Source organism: Macaca fascicularis, chromosome 3, assembly GCF_037993035.2.
Source record: "Macaca fascicularis isolate 582-1 chromosome 3, T2T-MFA8v1.1".
Lineage (NCBI taxonomy): Eukaryota > Metazoa > Chordata > Mammalia > Primates > Cercopithecidae > Macaca > Macaca fascicularis.
This window is the reverse complement of record NC_088377.1, coordinates 17,365,470-17,378,549: the sequence shown is the minus strand read 5'-3', so window position 1 is coordinate 17,378,549 and position 13,080 is coordinate 17,365,470. Positions and strand designations below refer to the sequence as shown.

Below are 13,080 nucleotides of genomic sequence, written 5' to 3'. Positions count from 1 at the left end.
ACTTTAGAAATCCACAAACTCAGCAGATCAGAAACCTGAGGCCAATGAGTGGCTGGTGTGGAGCGGGCCAACTGACTTCCAGCCAACACTATTTCCATTACACACTGCTTGACCTACATCAAAGTAATGGGTCTGATGATCAAATTTAAAAATAGTTTGGGCCAGGTGCATTGGCGCAAGCCTCTAATCCCAGCACTTTGGGAGACCGAGGCAGGTGGATCACTTGAGGTCAGGAGTTCGAGACCAGCCTGACCATCATAGAGAAACCCTGTCTCTACTAAAAATACAAAATTAGCCGGGCTTGATGGTGCATGCTTGTAATCCCAGCTACTCAGGAGGCTGAGGGAGGAGAATCATTTGAACCCAGGAGGCAGAAGTTCCAGTGAGCCGAGATCTTGCCATTGCACTCCAGCCTGAGCAACAACAGGGAAACTGCCTCTCAAAAAAAGAAAAAAAAATTTTTTGTACTAAACAAATTTTGTATTTGGAGTTGTCCATAATGCACAGGGTTTTTTGTCTTTCCCACTGCCTAAGTGTCTGAGCAATCTCATACTTAGAAATATGTATTTTATTGATCTCCCTAGCTTACAACTTAGCATAATGCCACCCTCATTATGAGTAGAACTCATTAAATGTTGAATTGTCAATAATGGCATGTAGATATGTTTAAATGAAGATTTATAAATGAGTATATCTCTGAAGCCTTTCTCTCTCCCCCTTTTCCATGAATAGGTGAAGAGAGGATTCATTTGTAGATAAAAGGACAGGGACTATTCTGACACCAATTTCACACTGTTTCTTCATGCTAATTCTCAAATAGCTAAATAGCTACTTGGATCGGGATAGTTCCAGACATTCTGTGAGTGTGTATATTGTTTTTACTTTGTGAAAGAAGGAAAAAAGGAGGTGGATAAGAAGGACAGAGGTTCTACGTTCATTAAACTGTGATCTTACTTTTGGAGTCCCGGAAATGGTGTCAACTGAGAAGAGGCTGCAAATGGTTTAGAGATGATTCTTTCTAAATATGAATAAGGATATCCCTTTCCTTGGATAGATTACCAAAATAACTATTTGGGTGCTTTGGGTGCTTTTTTTTTTTTTTGTCTTTGCATAGAAATCATACAAATGAAGAGAGAAGATGTAGAAATCACATTTCCAAGGTAGTTTTCCCCACAACTCTGGTCAATTCCGGATGCAAGTAAAAATCCCCTCTGGAAGTTTTTATATCAAAGATTCTTAGACTCCATCAGAGGGACATCCTGAATTACGATTTCTGAAAGTGTAGCCTGGATTTCTGCATTTCACAGCTGTGTTTGAAAATCACTGCTCTATGGAAAACATGTACATTTGCATTAAATAACAAAGACTTTCAGATCTTCAGTTGAAGAGATGGATTGGAAAGGTCTGGGGAAAGGCACTGCAAGTTATCAGAGGTTCTGGAAGGTGCCTAAGATATGTGAACTAGAATGATTTTACATGAAAGGGCATAAGTAATAAAGAGGGTATTAGATGACAGCACATAACCGTATGAACACCAGTCCTACACTTCTCAACAACGTCTCTATTAACGTGAAAACCAGAGAAATACTTAGTGAAATTGTAATGTCATGAACATGAGACAAATGACAGGAAACTCTGTCCATGAATCATCAGCCCACAGGATGTAAGTCACTCCAATGGTGACAACAAGACCAGGCACCTTAAAGGATTTTTTTTTTTTTAAAGGGTAGACTTGCTTTAGTGCCATCAATAACATTTAAGGCCATGCATGGTGAGGTCTTGTTAGCTGTTCTCTCATATCATTTGAGCATAAAGAGCTGGCCTGCCAGGGTCAGTCAGAAATCCCATTTTTCACTTTGGTCATTAGATAGTGTAATTGCAGCCAAGATTACCTCTTGAAAGGGAACTGGGCAAGTTTTTTGTGAAGATATAGAGCTGGATATTAAGGTTTAAAATTTTGTTTCTGAAACTGAAAATAGAACACAAAGGCATTTGTGTTTATAGCTTTTCACTTGGGTAAAATTTTTCTTTTTAAACTTCATTATGGAGGCTTTGGATCCCCTGTCAAGAGAGAAGCAGTTTTTTAAACAACCATTTAACTAATTATTTTTATTATTGCCTTTTAAAGTTCGTGGAGGTAAATATTCATTTGATGTGCCTCTTAGTGTTAGAAAAGAGATATTAAAATGCAGCGAATAAACAGCCAACAGGCCGGCTGTTATTGCAAAAAGAACCCTGGGGTCCTCCAGGTACACATTTTATTTGCTGTAGTAGAAAAATCCCCGTTCCTTTTCCTAGCTACTTGCTTGTATTAGTGCCTCCTGGTTCTTCTCTTGAATTTACTAGAAATGGAAATTAAGAAACGAGTCCAGTCATTGATCATTGGCCTGTCAACGTTGTGAACACTCACCCAGGTGAATGAAAAACATCTTGATAAGAACAACAAAGTCAATAGCACCAAAGGCAGTGCTTTTAAAGCAGTTGTTCTTGTGATGGTCTTTAAGCTGGTTGAGACCAGCAGCCCTGTCATATAATTGTAGCATACTTTATCAATAAAATGATTGCATTCCCATTTTGATTTTCTCTCTGCATGTTGGTATTTCAACTAAAAGTCATTGAGGGATTAAGAAAATGTCACATCAAAATGAATGTCAGTTTTAAAAACAAAAAGTATAATCACGATATGGGGAGTTTTCTAATAGTTCTTTGCAGAAATTACTTTCTCCTGAGAATGAGTAGCTTCTTTGAATTTTGATACGGTACTTGTCTGCCGACCTGACCAAGTGGTGCTGACCTAGGCAGTATGTATACTTTATTAGGGCAGTATTGCTAGGAACTATCTCTGGCTTTACTTAATTGTCACAATTAATTTTTTTTTTTGGCACGAAACATATCATGTCACACACACTAAAATGTAATAAAGGCAGCTATCAATACTGTTCATATGGATAGCATATTCCTCTGAATTGCTTCCACTAATATGTTCTTCTAATAAGGCGCATTTCTTTTTTTTATTTTCATTTTATTTTTGAAACAGAATCTTACTCTGTCACCCCAGGCTAAAGTGCACTGGTATGATCTCGGCTCCCTGCAACCTCTGCCTCCTGGGCTCAAGTGATTCTCCTGTCTCAGCCTCCTGAGTAGCTGGGATTACAGGCACGCAACACCACGCCCAGCTAATTTTTATATTTTTATTAGAGATGGGGTTTTACCATGTTGGCCACACTGGTTTCGAACTCCTGACCTCAAGTGATCCTCCTGCCTCGGCCTCCCTAAGTGCTGGGATCACAGGTGTGAGCCACTGCACCTGACCAAGGCTCATTTCTTAATGGATTTAATCTTATTAAACAACTTTTGATGTATCATTGAATTAGATTGACAGTTAAAAACAACCCAGCCCTTTTGTTAACATTATGTATCTAAAATAGGCAGGGTGTGGAATGTCTATTGATTTTGGAAGATTCCTAGTGTGGACGTCATTAGTACTGTTTTTCCAGTTTTCCAACTCAAAGGGCACATACTAGGATTGCCTTTTCTAGTCCCTTGGGCTTGGGTAGGGGTATGTGCTGGTTCTAGCCAATGAAGTGGCGATGATTCTGACATATGTCACTCTCCAGAGATCTCAGTTCCCTAATATCACTAGCATTGTTATCAGTGCCGGAACAAGCTGTTCATTTTTGAATAAATACATTTTTCTCTTTCATGAATACTGCAAGTCATGTAAATCGTCTTGTTTACAACTTTGTTTTGATTGCTAGGAGGTTTAGGGTCAAAATTATGGGTCTTCCTTTGGCAACTAGTCAGGAGCACAGGGCATGCATTTTTTGTGTGCTAATGTTATCCAGCTTTATGTCTTTGTTACCTACTTTTCTCCTTTGTGCCAACTCTCCTCCCTTATAAAAACATTTATTAGTTTGTTTCAAATATAATTTTCTAGGCAGCGCCAATTCTTTATAGAATAAAGATATTACAAACAAACAAATAATCATGATTGGGACAAGTCAAATAATTTTTCCCCATATAAATGGGTGGAATTCTTCAGATCTGATGTAGCTGAGTTGGGTTAGAGTAATGAAAAAAAGGTTTCCAACAAAACAGTTTTTCCCCCTTACTCCAATGATCACCACTGATAGTTAATTCTAATCTATATTGTTACAGAATTAATTATAAGAACTCAAAAGACATCAATACCAAAGGACTTAAGCTCCTGCATACTTAGGACCTTCCATTCCATCTAGATAACATAATCCTTAAATCAGAGGCAGGGGAGTGGCTTGTACCTATTGTAAATGCTTTCTCCATATCATGCTACTCTACATGGAAATACTGTAAGACTATTCCATTGTTTCAGTAGCTAAAAAATAATTACTGCTTTATTTTATTTCCAGTAAATGGGTCATCAGAAGGCAGAATAAAAACTCAATGCCGGCCAGGCATGGTGGCTCACGCTTGTAATCCCAGCACTTTGAGAGGCCGAGGTGGGCAGATCACCTGAGGTCAGGAGTTCAAGACCAGCCTGACCAACATGGAGAAACCCTGTCTCTACTAAAAATAAAAAAATTAGTCGCGCGTGGTGGCACGTGCCTGTAATCCCAGATACTCAGGAGGCTGAGGCAGGAGAATCACTTGGACCCAGTAGGCAGAGGTTGCGGTGAGCCAAGATCAGGCCATTGTACTCCAGCCTGGGCAACAAGAGTGAAACTACATTTCAAACAACAACAACAACAACAACAAAACCTCAATGCCAGCTGGCTCTTGAAAGGACAATTCTAAGGCCCCATTGTTATCAATATATCCTGAGACACAGTCTTTGCTCACTGACAACAGTGATCCCTCATTGGTCCAGTTGCTTTCTGGAGTTTTTGCCACAGAACGCTCATGACCTTGTTCACAGTGGTATTGACCTTCTTAGTCTGGTCTAGTTGTTCCTGGCTGTGATGATCTCTTAGATCTTGATGGGTGAAGTTATCACATACAGCCTGAGCAGCACCAAGGCCGTATTTTAGTTTGTCTTGTGAGTCCTCAATGAAGTCTAGGTAAAGATGACCAGGACGTAGTTCATAGGGGTCTAATGGCTGTGGTTGGTGACAGAGTCATTCTATAAAATACAGGGAAAGTCTTTGGCTCAGAGTCTTCCAACAACATGTGGAGGTATCTTAAGAAGCCTGCACCATGTTTCAGTCTGATCATTTTCTGGAAGGCAATGCAGAGCTATGGAGACACAGACGAAAAATTTCTCTCCACAAATTCTCAGCAACCATCACTAAGGGAATCCGTATATCACACATAATTGGTCTGCTGTTGCTACTGTGGTAACAGAAACTCAAAATGGAACCTGGAGTGCTCCTGAGCAACTTTGAGGTGTTCTTGTAATATTTATGGTTTTTTTTTATTACTGCTTTTTTCCATTGAAAAATAGGCATCTTGGAAGTTTATACTGACTAAGCTGAAGTGTATTTCTCTTTTTATAGCCTTTCTCTATATCAGGATAAATTCTAAACCACCAGACATGGTTTGTAATCAATAATTTCAAGTGAATAACTTCCAAATGTGTGAACATGCAATGTGGCTAAAATAATGTTTTACCTCAAGATAGAAATAAGGTATTTTTGGCACAAGAGTCTTCAGGAAACCATGTGAATGATATCAAGTCTCTGAGCAGCAATTTTAAGAAGAAAGTTTGAGCTTCAGAGTGTAGCTCTTTTTTATTTGCTAACTGTAATATTTTAGGCTATATCTATACTATCCTCTGAGCCAGATGCCTCTTTGGCCATGCAATTTTTAATGGTGGTCATCAGTAAAACAAGGTAGATATAAAACAGTCTTTAGATCAGTGTTTATTGCTATAGAAAGTACATTCAAGCCACACTGAGTGATTATAGCTTACACCTACAAAAGGAACAGTGGAATGTACAGAAAATGGCATTAGACCCCACAGAGATCCTGATATACAGAAAGATACCCATCTCCTTATGGAGGAGGCTAAATAATGGTTCTCTAAAGATGTCCACGTCTTAATTCCAGAACCAACTAATGTGTTCCTTTACATGGAGATGGACTTTACAAATGTGATCAAACGAAAGATTTTGAGATGGACAGATTTTTCTGAGTTATCTAGGTGGGCCCAATGTAATCACAATGAAAACAGCAGGGTCTTGAGGCAGAGAAGGTGTAAATGGGAATGTGTAAATGGAAGGAGAGGGAAAGAGGGAGTGTGACGCAGGGCCACAAGACAAGGAATGAGGACCGTCTCTGTAAGTAACAAAAGGCAAGAAGTTGGATTTTCCCCAGAAGCTTCCAGAAGAAAAGCAGCCCTGCTGACAAAATAATTTTAGATTTCTGATCTCTATAACTCCAAATGAATATATTGTTTAAGTCACTAAATTTGGAATAATTTGTTACAGCAGCAATGGAAAACCAATACATCTCATTTTCTCATCTTTCTGTGATTACGGCATATGAAATTGCCATAACCCTAACTCCAGTGATTGGTACATTACTGCAGCTTTGGTAACGTCAAAAACATGTGTCATGTTTTTGGAAAAATTGACTTTTTTTTTTGGTTTGAGGTTGACAGCTTGCTAAATTTCTCTGTTTCCTCCATTCACTTACACGTATTAACCACATGCATGTACACAGGTGATAAGCTAACCACAAGTCTAGGGGTTTTCCTTGCATTTGAAAACTGTGCTATACGATTTATAAATTCAGCCCCCTTTTCTTCTGCCTCCAAGTTAAACTACAGAAAAGCAAAAGGTATTCCACAAAGAGTTGATGAATTAAATAACTGTACTATTTGGAAGTTCTTCTCAGTCTTAACTCCTTTATAAGCTTCTCTCCCTGGAGGTATGGTCTGCAAGAGAAAGCAAGCTCATACTAATAGATATTAATAAGTGGAGTGGAAATCATTGGGGTTGAGTTTAGCTTAGAAGATGATCCTGCTAGAAGAGCCAGATTGCATCACCCAGGTGCACAACAGATGAGATTATGCTATTTAAGGAGGACAGACTGTTGAGAACAGAGCAGGAAAAGAAGATTTCCCATGGCAGAATGAAATAGGCAATCCGGTAAATAGGAGAGAATGGAACTTTGGGGGCAATTACATGAACCTAAAAAATCACCTCTCTGCAACATCTAGGGAAAATTGGTGGAAAGATGATATGTAAGACAGAATACAGGGGAAAGAAATTTTAACAGCAAATTATTGAACAAAATCTAGAAACTGGAAGGTAACAGAATAGTTTGAATTATTATCTACCCCAGATGATTCAGTGTAATCTTTTTGTAATAAGCTTCTTTCATAATGATGTTCATGAAAACTATACTTCAAATTTGCTTGAAAGTCACCTTTTGAAGGAGACACAGGGGCGCAGCCATTAAATGGTGATCTTGCTGGTCTCATGAGACCTCTAGTACCCAGTAAAGTCTTCATGAGTCTGGGGCCTGATCTTCAACTTTTTGGGTGACTTGACTTTGTCAATTTATCTGAAAATTATCAGGCTTAGAAAACAGTTTATATCAGTGTTTCTCAGTATATTATTAGAACCAACAAGAAACTTTTCCAAAATACCAATGGCTGAGCCTCATTCCTAAATATTCTGATTTATTTTGTCTGGGGTATGTTTCAGGCATTGATAGTTATTAAAAACTCCCCAGGTGATACTTATGTACAACCAGTGCTGAGAACCACTGATTTATATTAACCAAGCTCATATTTTTAAGCTACAACAATAATATTCACAGTGACTGCTTGCTGAGTGCCACAGCATGATGTTCACTACAGTAATAGGTTCTTGACATTTAATTGGAGAGAAAGTGTTATTCCTAATTTATAGATCTGAGAGACAAAGCATAGTTATAGTATCTGAACCCAGGTTTGATTTCAATCTTGGGATCTTAGGGCTTTATTAATTTCTTAATTGATAATAGGAGGTGTAAGTGGCAGGAAAGTTAATAATTTGCACAAAATTCTGCTGGCGTTTGAGAACCCAAATAAAAGCATATGGTTATTTAAGACCACAGTTAGAACCACAGGACTCAAAGCTTTATCTTAAGTAGGATGCATCGATCCACCCACCAGAGTTTGTTAAGTTTCCTGTCTACTCGTAAGGGAGCCTCCTGTGTAAATGCTGGACCCAGCTGTGAAAGGGCCTTCTTTGGACGATGTTCCAGGGACTAGGAGGTTCTTCACTCACAGTTCTTCTGTAAGAATTCAGACCTACCTTGATCTCCTATTATGACATCCCTCAAGATATCTGAATTAATTAGATACAGTTTTTCTTGTGATTTTAAATCCCTTTAGGTCACATTTGGAAATAACTTTAATCTCCTTAATGGAGTAAGAAAGGATAGTTTCTAAAAATTTGTAACAGATTTTTTTTTTTTTTTTTTTTTGCTAAAAGGGTATATTAGACATAATAGATATTTTTGTAATAGATGTTATAATGACAGTGGGAACAGGTGTGGAGAGCTCTGCACGCCATGCTAAGAAATGTGTCCTTTATTCCTAATGCAACATCCAGGGTGGGGAGGGTGGCGCTCAGCAGCTTCAAACATGGAGGTATAACATCGGACATTTTACTCAGAATGAATAGTGTTTGAGACTATGCAGAGGATGGTTAGGAAATAGGAGGGGAAAGGAACTTGTGGCAGAGAGATCAATTATATTAGTACAGAAAGAAGATGATGAGAGATAGAGAAAAGGAGGTTGAATCTGAAACATATTCCAAGGGCAGAAAATCTCCAGTTTGCTAACTAATGAATGTGAAAGGTGAGAACAAGTAAGGTGAATTTCTCGGGTTCTGGCTGCAGTAATTGGACAAAATTTCTTTTTCTTTTTTTTTTTTCTTTGAGACAGAATCTCGCTCTGTCGCCCAGGCTGGAGTGCAGTGGCGCGATCTTGGCTCACTGCAAGCTCCGCCTCCCGGGTTCCCGCCATTCTCCTGCCTCAGCCTCCCGAGTAGCTGGGACTACAGGCGCCCGCCACCTCGCCTGGCTAGTTTTTTGTATTTTTTAGTAGAGACGGGGTTTCACCGGGTTAGCCAGGATGGTCTCGATCTCCTGACCTCTTGATCCACCCGCCTCGGCCTCCCAAAGTGCTGGGATTACAGGCGTGAGCCACCGCGCCCGGCCAATTGGATGAAATTTCTAGTCACCAAGAAAGGGACAGAGGAGGAGAAACTGGTTGGTTGAGGGAAGAAGGAAAAGGGTGCAAAGTGTTAATTCTAGCATGGAAATGTAATTAGGTCAGGTGAGATCTCAAGGAGACTGGTATGTTAGGCTGAGAAGAGCCTTGGAAACCATTGTTATGATGTAGAGCAGGGAGTGATGTAGGATGTTAGAGTTGGGAAGCCAGTTCTAAGAATTGTATCGCACCTGTAGTTTTGCCTAGACACAAGACTACTGCTACTAATGACAACGATAATCTTTAAGCGAAATATGTTATATATTGGTGATGAGCTTAATACCTTATATTTAATCCAATGTCACATTTAAATTTTCTCAAATAATATGACATATGTACTAATACATTGCCTTTCTAGAGAAGTGGAAAATAATGAATCACCGGATCCTTCACTAATTAATGATCTCATCTAATACATTAGAGTTTTTAATGATATTGTAATTCCCCTTTCACCCCAGAAGATTCTTTGGCACATAGAACTCCATGGGCCAAAAAAATACCTGGCACATAGTTTGGCTGGATAAATGGTGAAAGTTACATTTCACAGGATTACCCTTATAGCCGAGAGGATTTGGCTAACAGTCATGGGAAAAGTAGGAGGATTGATAAAATCTTGCATTTATGAAGGGTTGAGGAAGTAGAAAAGGTTAACCTAGCAAAGTAATTTTTAAACCACTTTACTGTGCAGGCTTCTTTAGAAAATCTGATGGATACTACAAACCCCTTTCCACAAAAAAGGCACATCCAAGAGCATGCACATTCCTACAATTTTGAATAAAGTTGAAGTTCATTGATAAAATAGGCTTAAGATGTGCCCCGGCATACACATCTTCAAATACTCTTCACAATTTCTTCTAAAGTACCCCTGCTTCCACTGCAAGGAAATTTTTTCTTCTCTCCTACTATAGTCAAATGTTGATATAACTGGGATTAAGCATTAGAGCATTTTTGAAGCATACACATATACGGTTTTTCTCACTTCCCAATTCAGGTTGAAGCAAATCTAAGTCCTTTCTTAAATTGACTTTTTGGAGGCCTTTGAGAATCCTCAAATGGATATCCCGGACACTAAGAATATGGGCAAATTGCACAAACCTTTAGTAAATTGTTGGTTATCCACAGATGTCAATTAATCCTTGTATACATTTAATAATATACTCATATCTGTGAACTGCTCCTTACAACTAAAACTAACTATGTGTTCAGGGAATATAAATAGATGTTAATATCAGCCTGAGAACAGCATAATTAGGATGAGAAAGTAGCGCCAAAATAATTATATAACATACTACAAATTATCACCAAATTAGTATAAATTGAGATTCATCATTATTACATTGTCAGGATTTATCCAAAGTAATGAACTTATCAATTAACTGGCTCAAAGACTATCAAAGGACTGGAGAAACTTTAAGAAAGAATGAACTGCTTAATTAATTTCCTATTTCTTTGAGAGCCTACTAAGTACAAGCAAGTTCTTTATATCTAAACGCCGGTAAGAGGACTCTTGGTCACGTGTGCATGGAAGCTCAGAGCTGATGGAAATATTAGCAGGCTTTGATAATGTTATTTATAGATGAGGTAACTGAGTTGAAGAGGCATCAATAGAATTTCTCGAAGCTGCCCGTTTACAGGATGTGAGCAACGCGAGTGATGTGAACATCATACTCTGATCTGAAATTCCAGACCTGTCATTGAGTGTGTGACCTGAAGCCTCATGTTCCTCATCTATGACATAGACTATTTTGAGAGGATAAAAAGAGATTATTCCAGTCAAACACACAGCACATTATGCATGCAGGGAATACCAAATAAATGGTAGTTATTTTACTCTATTAGGGAAAAAGCAGAACTTGCAAATGGGTCTCCCAACTTTCAGTCTAAGATTCTAGTCACCATCCCTCACTGGCAGGAATATACCTATATAACAAACCTGCACATGTACCCCTGAACAGAAAACAAAAGTTCAAAAATAAATAAGTAGGTCATGCGCAGTGGCTCATGCCTGTAATCCCAGCACTTTGGGAGGCCGAGGCAGGCAGATCACCTGAGGTCGGGCGATTGAGACCAGCCTGGCCAACATAGAGAAACCCCGTCTCTACTAAAAATATAAAATTAACTGGGCGTTGTGGCACATGCTTGTAATCTCAGCTGCTTGGGAGGCTGAGGCAGGAGAATCACTTGAAACTGGGAGGCGGAGGTTGCAGTGAGCCGAGATCACGCCACTGCACTCCAGCCTGGGCAACAAGAGCGAAACTCTGTCTCAAATAAAATAATAAATAAATTAATTAAAAGTTTTTTAATTAAAAAAAGAAAGTATCTTTATGGTATTAGGCCAATTTGCAAGCATTGGATAGTTTTACACTTGCTACATTCATTTTCAAGGTCTTTTTTTGCCTTAATGGGGCAGAGATTTGGGTTTTTATTCTTCTTGTTGCTTCCACTATTGTATCTCCAACACCTTCAATCAGTGCTCAACAAATGAGTATTGAATAAAAGAATAAATTTCTCTACGATATCCCTACCACATTCTCTACTTGGCCATGGGACATTTGATATAATTTGCATTTCTTTTTTTTTTTCTTTTTTATTATACTTTAAGTTCTAGGGTTACATGTACACAACGGGCAGGTTTGTTACATATGTATACTTGTGCCATGTTGGTGTGCTGCACCCATCAACTCGTCATTTACATCAGGTATAGCTCCCAATGCCATCCCTCCCCGCTCTTCCCTCCCCAAAATAGGCCCCGGTGTGTTGTTCCCCTTCCAGAGTCCAAGTAAACTCATTGTTCACCATTTCTTAAGGAATTGTGTAAAGCTAGACATGATTGGATGTTTGAGAATAAAATGAAACACCTTAATTCAAGAAGTGCAAGGCTTAACTAAAATATGTTTCAGGTTGCAATAAGACAAGAATCGGTTGACATCTTGTTGTACACAACAGTTGCAGAAGAGGTTACATTTTTTTTTTTTCCTTTCAAAGCCTCAGATAAGTTTTAAATCCCACACCTGCCACTTGCTAGCTCTGTGACCTTGGGCAAGTTACAAAATCTCTCTGGGCTCTGTCAGTTTCTTCTATACAGAATTTTCTTGTAAACATTACATGACTGATGCATTTAACCTGTTTAGCACAGTGCCAGCCTCCGGTACGTGTTCAGTATAAAATGGCCCCTGAGGTCTTTGGCCTATTCTATGTGTTTATGATGAAAAAAATGATTGACTTATAGATCTGACTTGGTGGGCACATGTTTACAATCCCTTAGCATAGTGTGCCATGCTTGACTTGATGTTTTCTATCATGAGAGATCACAGCCGATGGTTACTTCTGTCTTATCTAAATGAGAGATGAAACCAATTTAACCATCTCTGTTTGCCATCATTACAGCCAGTGGGCACAACATACATGAGGAGAGAATCAATGCACAAAATTATTTGATTAACTAGCATTGTCCTTGCACTTCCTAGCAGAGGAAAACCAGGCATTTAAGAAAACAAACAACAAAAAACTGTTTTCTTCCTCGCCTTGTTTTTATGTTAATTGAAAGAGATAAAAAACAAAAAAGTGGATGGGGGGCATGCAAGAGCATGCAAGAGCATGCAAATGTTGACAGGAGAAAATGCAATATAGCTGTACAAACTATTTTGGTGCTAAATGTTTTATGGAGACTAATGGCTCAATTATAGCTAAATACTCGTTGCCACTAGCGTTGTGGGAGAAAAAATCCTTCCTCGATTTGTTCATATAAAGGAGAGAGCAGGTTTTCTGAGTGTGAAACAGTGTGTTCATGCTCACCTGCTGGCCATTCTCCAGCTCAGGAAATTGGCCCAGCCCCCAGGGGGCTTCCCACTGAATGGAGCAAGGCAGTGCCACCTTGCTTTTTCATCAGAGAACCA

The 13,080-nt window shown here is 38.9% G+C and overlaps 1 protein-coding gene and 1 long non-coding RNA gene across 13 annotated transcripts in view; one reads left to right on the top strand and one right to left on the bottom strand.

Annotated features, from left to right (window-relative positions):
- GRIK1 (glutamate ionotropic receptor kainate type subunit 1) overlaps positions 1–13,080 on the bottom strand; it is a 406,303-nt gene that overhangs the window by 116,623 nt on the left and 276,600 nt on the right. The gene's annotated exons all lie outside the window — the stretch shown is intronic.
- The window catches only part of LOC102130963 (uncharacterized), a 56,051-nt gene that overhangs the window by 8,678 nt on the left and 34,293 nt on the right, over positions 1–13,080 (top strand). The gene's annotated exons all lie outside the window — the stretch shown is intronic.